Source organism: Colius striatus, chromosome 2, assembly GCF_028858725.1.
Source record: "Colius striatus isolate bColStr4 chromosome 2, bColStr4.1.hap1, whole genome shotgun sequence".
NCBI classification, from domain to species: domain Eukaryota; kingdom Metazoa; phylum Chordata; class Aves; order Coliiformes; family Coliidae; genus Colius; species Colius striatus.
In genome coordinates, this window is record NC_084760.1 from 92,171,547 (window position 1) to 92,185,751 (window position 14,205).

The 14,205-nt window shown below is 35.9% G+C and overlaps 1 protein-coding gene across 3 annotated transcripts in view; it reads left to right on the plus strand.

Moving 5' to 3' along the window:
• The window catches only part of DISP1 (dispatched RND transporter family member 1), a 93,708-nt gene that overhangs the window by 24,017 nt on the left and 55,486 nt on the right, over nt 1-14,205 (plus strand). Inside the window, exon 6 of one of the 3 annotated variants that reach the window (XM_061991482.1) lies at nt 1,333-1,407. The exons of the other annotated variants lie outside the window; for them this stretch is intronic. The gene's annotated coding sequence lies outside the window, so the exon portion shown is untranslated. The remainder of the gene's footprint in view (nt 1-1,332; nt 1,408-14,205) is intronic. 3 annotated transcript variants of the gene reach the window in all.

Below are 14,205 nucleotides of genomic sequence, written 5' to 3' on the forward strand. Positions count from 1 at the left end.
AAGAGTTAATGTTACAAGGGTAGGGCCTTTGCGTTAAAAATATCTTGTGGCCTCTAAATATGAAACTTTAGACAATCAGTTAAAAAACTCTTTCATAGTTACAAATTTAAGGCTCAGCTTCTAGGGAAAACATTCCCCATAGAGTTGTCCATCTTGTGGCAATCATATACATTTCTCTGAAGAATCAGATATTTTGTTGTTTTCAAAGATTCAGAAATCCATTATCATGTGGATTGATTCAGCATAATCATTCCTATAATTTAATCACAGAAATGTAAATACCTACAGTTGTATAGGAATATGCATTTATATATACAGTTATATGTACTGTATACAGCAGTGTACAATATTGTAGCTAGTTTCTACAGAAGAAATAGCTTGATTAGCTACAGAAAACAGTAATGCCTTTTCTAATCCATAAATCCTTATGATTCAGTACCATTGCTAGTGATCTTTGATAACCTAATAAATGTCAGAGAAGACTGTAATTTGTTTACTGATTTGTGTAATTTCTCTTACTATAGTTGCACATCCGCCTGACAAACATGCAAACCAAACTAACCTGTCTCTAAATTCCTCAAGCAACAGGAGTTCTGTCCAAGCAATGAGAACCTTAATTTTCTTATTCTTATTGAATGTTTACTTACAATGGTCTACTACTGCTATTGATGACATTAAGGATTCCAGAAGCAAAATTGTAACATGATTTACCTGAGACATTAAGCAGAGATTAAGTTAAATTTTTTTAAGCATTCTTGGTTCATGGAAAGCAGAGCAAATCAGCAGACTGTGAAATAGCAATCGGTCCGCCTTGAAGTTTTAAGCTGGGAGTGGGAGTGCTGGAATGCCAGATTTCTGCCTCCAGCCTGACTTTTCTGTTACTTTTCAAGACTTAGCACTGCACTTTTTCAAAGAAAGGTCATGAGTAGGAACATAGTCCTCTGCTGTTCCTGAGTGCTCAGAGTCCTCTGAGGGGAGAGTGAGTGGAGTGATAAACTGCTTTCCCTCTTTCCATTACCTCATCCTTCCACTCACTTGTTTTTTCAGTGTAAGTCAGTGTTGCAGACACTACTTGTTTTGCTTACTTTTACCTGGTGAGCGAATTGCATGTTTTAATAGCTCAGTGCAAGAAGCCTAGATTTTTGCTCATGCTGTGCTGTAAAATATGTGTGCGCTTTGAATGTTGCTACTTAGATTAACAATTACAGGAGAAAGTGTATTAGTATTCTAAGTTCTCAAAACTATATAAATATATTTTCATAGCTTGTTACATGGGGGAGGGTGGAATGATGAACCATCTCACTACTTGCATTTACTTTCTACCCCATCCAGCTTTGCTGCAGTCCCTCAGAGCGTGTCCTGCCTAAGGAGTGGAACATTTTCTCAAATACATTTCAGCTCTGCAAGGTACTTAGAGGCAACAGCTGCTTCCATCTGTGTACATGTGCAGGAAGAGATGTTCAGCTGAACAGGCGGCATGCTCTTTTTATTGTGGTATGCATAATGCTAACATATGTTCTCAGTTTGCAAATCTGCAGAATATGGCATATTTTTTCTGATGCTTGCTGAACAAAATATTGACTGAAAAAAGAGTGTGTATATTTGTATTTTAAAAACAAACAAATGAAACCAAAAAAACCACCCTGAATCTTCCTGTGCTAATTTCAAGGCATGACCTGTTCAGTTGTCTATCAAAATTACTTTATATTATTACTTTGTTTATATGTTTTAGTATTACTTTATATTATTTATATTATTTTTCTTTGAGTATTCCATCCTACATGTGAAATTGCCTTCTGTCTATGTCTCCAGAGAAGGGGCCAGGGCTTTCGGCATGTACATACGGTTTGGACAGTACACCTAGAATCTCCTTCCAGCTGGCTGACAATCTCAGGCAAAGTTTCAAATCACTGAGTCTGTGCACCTCTGTCTACAAAATGTATTTTCAATGCAAATATATCTGTTTGGGCATTGGGATATAGTAATTATAAATTCAGAATTTTAAATTTGTTTACAAAAATAACAAACCAAATACACTGAAAAGTACCAATTCTATTTTGAAATAAAGGTAAGTGAATTTCTCCTTCTAAAAAATCCAGATTTTATAATAGCTGCAACTCCTTTTTGTCAAAATAAGTTAGTTACCCTACTGCTTGTGTTAGCTACTCTTTTGCAACATCAGCTAAGCCTGACAGCTAATTCTTTTCTCTGATGCTGGGAATAAATACTTGCTTCACTTATGCTTGCAGACTGAAGGGGAGGAATCATCTTAGTCCCACTTCTGCAATAAAGTGCATAAAATTAATATATTGACACCTTTGCTGTTGTGGAGAACAATTTTGACTTGGAAATCTTTTGAGGGAGTCAGTGAGCATGAAAGAAGAGTTTATTAGGAGTAATCAGTGTTCAGGGCAGTCCAGCAGTGTAATGTGTGCACAGCACAGCGCAGTGTTTTTTCTCTTCATTGTCTGCAAGAGTTTGGAGTTTGAAGGAGGGAGGAAAGAAACTGCAATTTTGGCACACATATCAATAGAAGTATTATCACGAATGTCATGAGCTACAGGAGAGACATTAGACACTTCTGAGTTCAAACAGAATAAGCTCAACTACCTAAAGTCTACTAGAGAGGAGGCAAACTGGATTTGCAGTACCTCACAATCTGCACAGAAAGATCAGGAATCATGGCATAACTAATGTTTAAAAGGCATTTGGAGACAACAACTGAGTTCTGCTGCATGTAAAGAAATACTTGTGTATTGGAATAAATGTTAAGTGAAAAAGAAAAGCAATCCTACTCAAATAGGTTGTCAATGTGTTGTTGTGTTTCTCATAGCATACAGATTTCTTTATAAAGCCATATTTCATTCTGCTGCTGTTTGAAGTACTGACTTTCTCCTCTGCAATACTGTATGTTCCAGTGATCAGTGTAGACATGTCCCACTTTGAAGTGGTCTATACTTAATTACCTTGTTGAAATTCCAAGCAGAGCCCACTTAAAAATTTACACTGAGATTCCTTCCTATCCTCATGAGGCTAATTGGCTCAGACTCTGCTTATTTGCAATCTAGGTACAACTACTGCTATTTAACTCTCTTCCAAACATTAAGAAAAATTTTATTTCATTGAAAGAAAATTATTTAGGTGAGTGACATGATATTCTGGTACTGAAAATGAGAAACTTTGATCTTTCTAAAGTGTCCTTTGTGGAGATGTGATCTTTGCAAATGAGCACAAATAGTTCGGTTAGTTAATTTTTCATCTCAAAACTTAGAAATATGAGATCATATTTCTGACATAAATCAAGTTTTAAGAGTATTAGAATCTGCCATCATCTTGCACACAAACTTTTACCTTTTGATTACTTGTAATATACGGATTTGATTACATTTTGGATAGTGAGTAAGGTACTTAATAATCATGTGGTAGGCAAGGTCAGCATGACACTTAGTTCCTCTGACTGCCAATTCATGTAGCTTTCTGCATCCGGGACAAAACATGTAGTAGAGGCCTTACCTGGAACATGCTTGGGAGTCTTGTGACCTGATGGTAATCAAGGTATACTGAAATAACTTTAGACCATTGTTGAAGGCAAGTCTGCTCCGTTCCCATCACTCCTGAGGCTTCAACTGAATAAAAGCTTCAACTGAATAAAAGCTTTTTATTGTGGGGAAATGGGATTTCTATTTTAAAAAAAAAAAATCTTGATAGTTCACTACAATGGAAACTGTGTGCCTAGAAGTTCTTGACTTGTTCAGATGTCAGTTCTGAAATTAAGCCACTCATTCAATTTCCATGAGCAGTGAAAAAGTTGTCTAACTAGCATGTAAGAGAACTTTGTTCTTACTCCTAGTCTCTAAGCTGTATAGTTACGTTCTCAACTATTCCACGTGCGGTACATTTAGTGTTTTGGTATCTTGTAAGTTCTTGATCTTTGTTTTCAGGTTAAAAAAGCTATTTAATTTTTTCCTTATTTTTAATACTCAGAATTCTAAATATTTGAGTTGATTTATCTTAATTGCTCTTTTTTTGTTAGTAATGTCTAAACTTAAATACAGAAAGTAGATGCTATCCTCTTTCATTTTGTTTTTTATGAGTCTTGAAAATTTTTGCTTGAAGATCATAGAATAATAGAATGGTAGTGGCTAGAAGGGACCTTTAGAGATCTAGTCCAACCCTCCTGCAGAAGTAGGTCAACCTAGATCAGGTCACATAGGAACATGTCCAGGAGGGTCTTGAAGACCTCCAAGGAAGGAGACTCCACAACCCCTCTGGGCAGCCTGTTCCACTGCTCCGTCACCCTCACAGTGAAACAATTTTTTCTTATATTTAAATGGAGTGTTAGTCTGTTTCATAGACAAGCTTGCAGGGAAATTTTAAGGACTTATACAGATGTTGGGCTAGTAGTAATTAGACTCACAGCATAACAGGCAGGTGAAGTTATTCTTGTTGCTCTGTGATTGGCTCAATGAAGTATGACACTTCTGTGTTGAAACTCCGTTGATGTGACTGGTTTGGATGAATGATCAACAAAGTATGTGAAGAAAATTACTGCAACCCTAAACTTTCCTTCTTTCCGAGGAAAGTGGTACCATTTCTAGGCACCCAGGTGGTCACTGCTCAAAACCAATTTAAGTCTAAAAAAAACCCCAACCTGTAAGAAAGGTAAGGAATGCCTTTGGATGTGAGAAAAGAAAATGTTTCTACCTTACACTTCTGTGATGTCAGTTACAGTAGCTCCAGGACAGAGACCTGATTTTTTGTAGTCTTAAGAACTTCTTGTTTGCTTTTCAAGATGGATGAGGAAATTGATGTGACTGTCATTTCCAGGTAATGGAAATTATCCTGCATCTTGGTGCTTCTCTAAGACAGTGATTTTCATAACCTTCATGACCAGATATTGTCTGTGTCATCTTTACTGCCATTGGTATCTCCAGCCAGGGTACAACTGCCCCATTACTTAGGTGTTCCAGTTGACACTTTGCTGCTCAAGCTCATAAAGCAGCATCCAGATGTAAGAACCTGTGCTGAACGGTTGCCAAAAACTGAAAGTAGCTGAAGGGACCAGTGTTCTGCAGGCTGTCAAACTGCTGGTGCCAGCCTGTTCAGATGGCAAATTCAGTTCATTTATTGATGACAGAAGGAACGTGTTACAACTAGAAGCATGGGGACAGGAGCTGCTGTTAGGTGTGGACTGAAATCAATGGATTGATTCTAAGGCAGGATATGCATCTCTCCTGCCTGGATGTTGTGGCAGTACAGAGGAAGCAGCAGATACTCTGTGCTTACATTTTTGGGGCACAAAATATGTAGATTGCTGATAATTTGACTTACCAAAATTAAATGTGTCCTCTTTCTCTGTCTTTAGAGTTTATTAAAAGCTTTAATTCTCCACCTCCTGAACAATGAGTTGTATGAGGGAAAGGAGAATCTGCCCTGTCAAAGGAACTTCTAAAACTCATCTTAAGCTTTTCCCATACAAAAAGCATAATCGGTCAAGAGTGGACTAAAGTTTATGTCAACACAAACACGATGCTGATTTTGGATGCAGAATGTTGCACGTGATGGTAGTCTCTGCAACACTTGCATGCAAATAGTGAATCAGCAGTGCCTAAATAGCAGATTACAGCAACAACACGGGATTTCTTAAAACAGCATGTTGTACAATAAGGTTTTTGACTTCAGATGTCTCAGTGCTTCAAGGCTAATGTGCAAAAAATGCATAGGTTTGCAAGTTGAAATGGTCAATAAATTGATTGTATTAACCCATTTCAGCACAATGAACTTTCATGTACAGCAGTTGAGATAACCTCCCTTTCAGAAGCTAAATTATGTGTATTTGCATGTATCTTGGTGCTACTCCTGTTTCTTGATGTGCTGGATTTGTTCTACTTACAACTTTTCAAATAAAACAGATGTCACTGGCTAAAGACTCTTAATATTTTTTTTTTGCTTGCTCAGAATCACCTTTGGATTGCCTGGGATGTAGGAAGGCATGTCAAATATTGAAAAACTTTCTTCTAGGCTGTGATGGTGAATCCCTGATAATTTTAAGCCTCCAATGCTTGTATTGATCAAACCAAACAAATCCTTCCATAAATATTGTGATTTCTCTCAAACTGATAACAAAGTTAAGTCAACTTCTTTACCTGTTGACAGGCTACTTTGGTGATTTTTGCTTCTTTTTGGCTTTTCCTTTTAAGGAGGAAAGTAAGTTTTTGGGTTCTTTGTTCTTACTATTCCCAGCCCATATCTTGGTCAGATACTTGTTTTCCAACTGATGATGTTCAATCCCTTAGCTCTGCTGTAATGTTACTCTGGTTCCTAGACCAATTCACCCTCTTCAAGTCATTTCATTTTCTTCTCAGAAGGCTTGTCCAGAAAGCCAAAAGAAGGGATTGCTTTTCAAATGCATAATGTTTTCAAATGCACCGCACTACCAGCAATGCTGAGTGTTTGATTGTGACACTCACATTAAGGGCAAGTTGAGTTCTTGCTTTATCATCTCTATTTTCTTTTTTTATTTGTCTGATCTCTACCAACTTACACTTGTGGCGGTATTGAGTCTAGTCTGTAGCTGGCATACCAGTTCTGGTTTGCCTTCTGCTGACCTCCTATCACAAATCCACAGCAGATGTCCGAGCTTATGGCTGGCAAGCCATGTTTTTGATGCTGAAAGGTGTTACCCAGCTTGGTGTCTATTTTGTTCTGCTTAAGTAGTAATGTGAGGAACTCCATCAAACCAGGTGCTCAGAGTAAGATAGTTGTGCACAAATAGTGGTGACGGTTGGGTTAAAACTCTCTAAGTGCTTAAAATAGTGTTTTACTTGTAGCTAAAACCCGATGATTCCTTTCTTGACAAAAATATTTGCAGCATGGCCTCCATTCGGTTTGGTAGATATTTAGGAATTTGTGTGTGTTGTGCTCAATTCAACTATGGAACTCTCATCACTTGGGTTGTTTCTGCCTGTTTGAGATTATTGCTTTTTTTTTTTTTTTTAAAGGAATGTCTTTTATGGCACTTGAAGACAATGTCCTGTTTGATTATGTAATCAATAAATAATACAATTTGATTATATAATGAATAATTACAGTTTTTATCTGACATGATCAGTAATAATATTGGTATATGTTTTGCTATTTTTTTATCAGTGATGAAGATACTGTTATAAATATATTTTTGAACCACATACTGAAAAGCCACTAAAGGTTTACCTGCTTCATTTTTTTCCTAACTTCACTGTTGGAAACACAAAATATGTAGATACCCAAATTGCGTTCCAGTACAACCTACTAGCAGGCAAGAGGATTTCCGTTTCGGTGCTGCAGTTCATTAAAGAGTTGTAAACAAAAATGCTGCAAAAGTGAACTGCAGGCATGTGACTGAGAGATTTCTGATAACCTCAAGGCTAGCTCCCAAATGATCTTATTAATTCTGCGAGTAATCCGGGGAAAATCAGTAGGGTTTCTTTGACTTTTGCCCTCCAAGGTTGCAGTTTTTACAGCTCAGCACAGCTATTAGTAACAATAACTCTTGAAGGGTAATTTTAAAAACCCCAGGAAATGTGTTCCTGTTTTTCTTTCTGATGCAGTTATAACTGACAACTCCTCTTCCTTTAGCCTTTAATTCACTGTGCTGCTGTTCCTGGAAACCTGTTTGGAATGTTATAATGAAGTTTTTCACTTGCCTGAAGTACATCAAATGTAACACATGAGTCTGGCTTCCAGTGGAGATTTCGTCCTGCATGCAGTCAGCTGTTTCTCATGAGTCACACTGTTGGCTGGGTGAGGAAGGAAGGGGTTGCATTTTGCAGGCTCTCGGAAGTTCAAGATTTCAATTCTTCTGTGTTGAGAAGGCTAATGTTACAGTTATTGGCTCATTCATGTTCAGGGTAACTAAGCCAGGACCAAAAAGTGATGTCTTTTCTAGCTGTTAGTGACAATTAAAGCATTGATTAAAACGTAGTAATTCTGGACACAAAGTGTCATGTTTTGTAGTGACAGATAGAAGAAAGGTACAATAAGTATTTGCATCTTTTCCTGTGAACACATTCTCTTTTTTTATCTAGCTTCAAGTTCATTTTTTTTCTATAGTTCCCTGTGAGAATTATTTTCAATATAATTGAAGTTTTACCTTGAGGTAAACACAAGAGCTATTTCAAAGGATTTTTCTGCTTATGCAGCACTTTTCAGCATGGCATCATCCTGCCTATAACTGGGTTACCTCTTTCCAGCTGTCTTTTCTCCTCCTATTCCATTTTGCCTCTGCACTCCATAGTTGACATCATACAGACTGCATTGGATAGAGGACGAGATTCCTGAGAATGTCAGCCAAAACAGAGCAGTGGCACAGGCTGCCCAGAGGGGTTGTAGAGTCTCCTTCCTTGGAGGTCTTCAAGACCCTCCTGGACATGTTCCTATGCGACCTGATCTAGGTGATCCTGCTCTGCAGCGGGGTTGGACTAGATGATCTCTAAAGGTCCCTTCCAAACCCTACCATCTATTATTCTATTGACTGTATTTATATATATGTATATAATTTCCTCATTTTAAAGCTATTCTTTTCTGTGCAAATTAACCTTGCCTATTCAGCAAAGTTCCTGCCTTTTAAAACTGCTTTTCCAACTTAAGGCAGGCATGCTTACTTTGCTATTCAGTGTCGGCAAAATATTTTTTGCACGTATCCACATAGCTTTGACATGTACCCACATAATGTAAGTTTTTCAGTTTAGCTAGCTGCCTTAATGTCTTCAGCTTTTAAGTCAGATTTCATTAAAATATACCTTTTTAAACCAGAAAAATGAGAGAGCACATAATTTTATAAATAAAAGACCTTAAGAAGTTTTATATAGTCTTCATTAGTACTTAATCTTTGGTTACTATAGTTAAAATATTATGAAAAGTTCAGATTCTTTTTGGCTTTAAAAATTTTCTGATAATTACTAGTTTTGAAGCTAGCATCTGTGTTACTTGATGCATCAAACAAGTAGGTAATGTTATTGTGATTAAACTTATATTTGGAAATATTTTCTATTGTTTGGTATCTGTTAAACCCAGTAATACCAAAGTCACATTATAACTCTGAAAATAATATTCATTATAGCTGGTTGGCACTATTTTCATTATCAGCGTAGAAAAATCACAAAATCCAATAATGCTTTTAGGAAACAAGGATGATTTTTGTTTTTTCTCCTGATAGTTTTCATTTTAAAAGCCACCTTCTGTAGCTTGTTCACAAAATAGATAAATTGAGAGTTCATGTTTGATATTTTTCTTCCAACCCATTTGCTTTGTTATCTGTCATTGTTCTTCAGAGACTGAGAGATAACAGTAGTGTCTTCATTTCTGATTTCAGTTACATACAAGTGAACTAATGCGTTCTATTTACATCTCAGAACCAAGCCATAGGAAACATATCACTCTATTATATATAGTATGGCCATTGATGGCATTTAGGCCTTTCTGCTTCTCTTTTTTTTTTTTTTCTAGTTAAAGAATCATAAGGATTCTTTATCATAAACTATGATAATTAATCATAATTTAAATAATGTTAGAAAGTTGTTAGAGTATGTGGAAAGTATTTCCAAATTCTTATTAGGGACACGCAACACACCTTGATTTGCCTGCTTTGTAAACCAAATATGTGATACTTGCAGGTTTTGGATAGTCAGAGGAGATGGAGCATTTAAAGTGTTTCACGATTATCAATTGTTCTGAATTCCGGTAGTTTCAGGTGATCACAGATCCTGTTGTGGATGAGGTTGGATAGATAATGTGCATTTATCCCTTCAGTAAGCACATAGATTAGGCTTCTAACGGCTCAGATGTGAGTTTTAAACAGTAGAAATAATTAAATGTTCTTAATTTTTTCTTATGATTTCTAAAGCAGCTTTTGTAAGTGTAAAGTAAGTCTAAGAAAAATAAGTACCTAAAATTTGTCAGTATCCACTGTAATTTTTAAAGTTCTTTTTTCAAGGATTTAAATTCTAGCACTGGTATTCAGTATTTCCTTTTACACAGGAAATACGGTATTTTATTTTATTTAATGATTTAATTAATAATTTAAATAATTAATAATTTATTTAATTGTATACAGATTGAGGCTTTGGCAATAAATAGCTACTGTTTGTTCAGTGGTCTTTGACAGTTTAAAGCAGTTGATTGTCTTGATCTGAAATTGGTGAAATGTAACTGTATTCTAACTTAACAGTTGACTGAGAATCATTTAGAAAGGGTTTTCAGAAGCATTTTCTTGAAATCCGTCTATAAAACAAAAATAATTTTAATGACAACTTTGAATATGTTTCTCACTAAACTCATAAACAAAATTTCCAATTTTGTCTTCCAACAAAAGGAAGAGAAATAGCTTTGAAATAATCTTAGCCTAAATTGGAAAACTCAAGACATACCTCGTCAATGAGCTTTATGGTGTCTGACACTTCAGTGTTCTGCAGGTGCAAATGCACTGCAGGTCACTGCAATGATTAAAAGGTGAAACTGGATAATAGAATCTGTAGAACCTGTATTCCCACAAAATCTTCTTGATCATATTTTAAAACTGTCCTGCACACCTAAACTACTTGCAATGATAGTGTTTATGCAGCTAGGTATTCTACGCAGCAAAGTTGCCTGTAGGACAGATGCAGAGATTTCCTTTCCTAACTAGACTGCTGCTTCTAGAAATTAGTCTTTGGAGTTTCTGGTTCTACTAAACTTGTAATTAGGAAAAGTCAGTAACAGAGAAAATGAATATAAAAATAGAAGCAGGAGACGAGAATGAAGGAAAGGTCCATGTGAAAGAGAAATGGGACTATGCCTTGAGCATAAGGAGAGATGGTTATTGGTAGACTAGCAGAGCTGTGTGAAATGCATTTGGCAGTAACAACCAGAGCTTTGAAGTATTTTTCTGGTTTTATAGAAATTATGACTTGTTGGTAATTATTTTACCACTTTACACTGAAAAGCACATTTTGGTGGCCTCTGCTTTCTTTTCTGTATTTTTTTTATTTGCCCATGTCACTTGTATAGATTCTTAAGTAATTCTAGAGTTTATGAAGACGATGATTTCATTTAGATTCTTATCCCCCAAGTTTTCAGCACCCATAAGGGGGGAATCCAACTTTATCAGATGGAATATATACACAAGGAAATGTTCACTTTGATAACAAAAGAGGCTCAGTGCTCAAAAGATTTTTCTGGAAGGATTTCATTCTAGTTAGAGGGCATAATTTGTCAACTTTTAATATGTTACAGTATAGTTTATTTTATACTTTTATATATAGCTTCATCTAAGGTAGTGTGATCAATGACTTTATCAGATTTTAATTAGCGTTCTGTTCTTTTGTAACAGGAGGAGTAAATGCCTTAGAATTTAACTTGGTGTATGCTTGCAAAAGGAAGAAAACTGATTTTGTCTCTGATTACTCCATAGGATCTTCTATGTTTATATCTCCTTTAGATTTACTGTAGCTTAACTTTTTAGACTGTGGGTTTAATTTAATAAATTAATAGGATATGGAACCTTTCTCTTGTACATTTTACTGAATGCATGTGACACCAACAAAGACCAAGCTAGCTTCCCCAGTTGGTAGCAGTGGCTAAACTGTCCCTGGAGAGACTCAAAAACATTCACTAGATATAAAAATGGCACTTACTTTCCTTTTTCACATTGTTTAATGCTTGCATTTGGTTTGTTTTGCCTTAGGGTTTTTTATTGGTCTTTTACCAAATTGTTTTCTATAATAACACTTTAATTTTTTAGAATATAAATTGAAGTAGCTTATGTAATAAAGTAACTTTTTGACAGTTTAGTGCTAAAGGTTTCCAGATATAGATACAATTTAATCATATCTACCTTTTATGAAAAATGCAAATCTACAGTTCTCTTAGGAATGATTGTTAATCCCTTTAATGTTTATCATTGTACATGAGGAAGGTGTATATAATCCCTCTGTATTAGAAAGACCCTTCAATTCAAATTTATTACTTTACCCTGTCATGAACAAAGTGTCCCTTAAATCCAGTTCCCTCCCATGAAAGCGTGAGAATTTCTCCACTACTTGGGGTTTGTGCAAATGATCTGCACTACAAAAGAACCCCTGCTCCTTCCATTTTAGGAATCTGGGAAGGGTAAATATTTAGAAGTGCTGGCATAACAATAGCAGAAGTAGAAGGAAATTAAAGTTTGGACTCTAGTGCTGGGGCACATTTGGCTTAAACTGTGTGTGGAAAATAAGAAAAGCTTTTTAGCAAATTGGTGAAATCGGTTTTGGATGGAGGAATAAGCTTTACTGTATTATGTAGATTAAACTAGTCAGCTTCATAGACAAGAAGTCTCAGTTTGGAAAAGGTAGCCTTTTTAGTTCTTGTTTAGTTTTTTCAGCTTTTTCTGTTGGGCTGGAGTATGTTGTTTTTTTCACCTACTTTCTGACAGGTTGCAGGAACTAATAGTTCACTGAGAAAAGACTAGCACTGTTATGTGAACAAGTCTTTTTATGGAAGACTACAGCCGGTATGAGAACTTAATAAATGTAAAGCTTAGAGTCTGTAGATTGAAGGAATACATGAAGCAGACTGAAATTAAGACCATGGCAGAAAATTGATTTCATCATAGAAACTCTGGTGTTTAAGTTGCAGGGTATTTTACTGTATAATAAAGACCTTTTTTTGTAGAATCTCTTAGAGAATTTCCAGCATCTGTTGTTTGCAACAGCTGTTAGATATTGAGCAGAAAGATTTATCTGTTCTCAGAATCGCAAAAAAAAATGTATTCTTTCTCTTGATAAATTCAGTTCAGGTTGAGTAACTCTTTGGATATTAAAACCAGTTTTCCTTGTATGTTTCACTTATCTTTGGAAGATTTTTGGCTCTGTTTTCAACATGTATATTCTAAAGACTAAAGTCTCTTTCTGCCAAAATTTACTGTGTGACTTATGAGCCTATATAAAGACCATTATAGTAACTTAAGTTGATACTTGGCTTGTGTTTATGCAAGATAACTCCAAATAATCCTTTAACTTAATTCTGAACAGTGCTATGTTTTTTCAGAAAGATACCATGTAGAATTGGCTGGCGAAAGAGAGCTGTACTTCTGCAAAGATTTTCATTGGTTTTTTTTTTTGAGGGGGGGAGGGGGTTCCTCCTAATCCAATTTAAAAGTTTAAAAAAAAAAAAAATCTGTGTTTCTTTGTCAAAGGAAATAGTTTATCTCCAGGGCATTTATATCCACAGGTAGGAGACCCTGCTGAGTTGCCTTATCTGATGCCTCAGGGCTCTTGGCTCTCACTCAGCTTACTCTAAGTTTTATGGGTCATCAAGAAGAAGCAGATTTCCAGTTAGTTCTGTTGGAAAGTTGTCAAACTTTGCCGTCACCATCATGTTTTAATAGTATTTTTTCATTACCCTTCATATAATTTTGATGTTTACAGTTTCCAGATGGTAGATAATTCAGTGCAGCCTCTAACAGAGTTTGTTAAATTTCCAGATCACCTGGTGTCCTGAAGGCTAGCAGAAGTTGCTCTTCAGATTTAGGTACCGATTGCTGCAAGGGGAGCTAGACCCACAGACCTTTGAAATGATAGTGAAATATATTAGTATTGGTGAAATACAGTGTACTAATTTTGGGAGACAGAGTAATTTAGACCACTCTACTAAGTGCCTGTCCCTGCTAGGCTTAATCTTACTGAGACTACCCTGCAAATTTTGCAAAGTAGAACAATTCAAAGACATTCTTATTTCAATAAGGCCATTTGTTCAAGCTAGACATCTGAAGAGCTAAACCTGGTGCCAAGAGGTAATTGAACAACATGATCCTACTCTGTACCACAGTGACACAGAAACTGGCACAGCCGAGAAGAGGTTGTTTGCCTGCTTTGTTCAAAAGCAGATGTGCCCTGCACAAAAGGTAATATTGAATGTCACAATTCATTACTTTTTCCAGCCTTTTGTGGTGTTGTCTGATACTGGGTGTCTCTAGTTATTACATGAAATGTATTAGTTGTTTAAAACAAAACCCCTTAGAATATTAAGCAGAAAAAAGAAATTACAAAAAGAACTGAATTTATAGTGAAGTGAATTTAGACCATGAAATCTATGAAAATTTAGCCTCTTAATTGCAAATTACTATTGGTCTACTTCAGATTCAGGGTCTATATGACAGCTGTTGAATTTTGGTCATACCTCCATGCAAACTTATGACAAAGGCAGTGG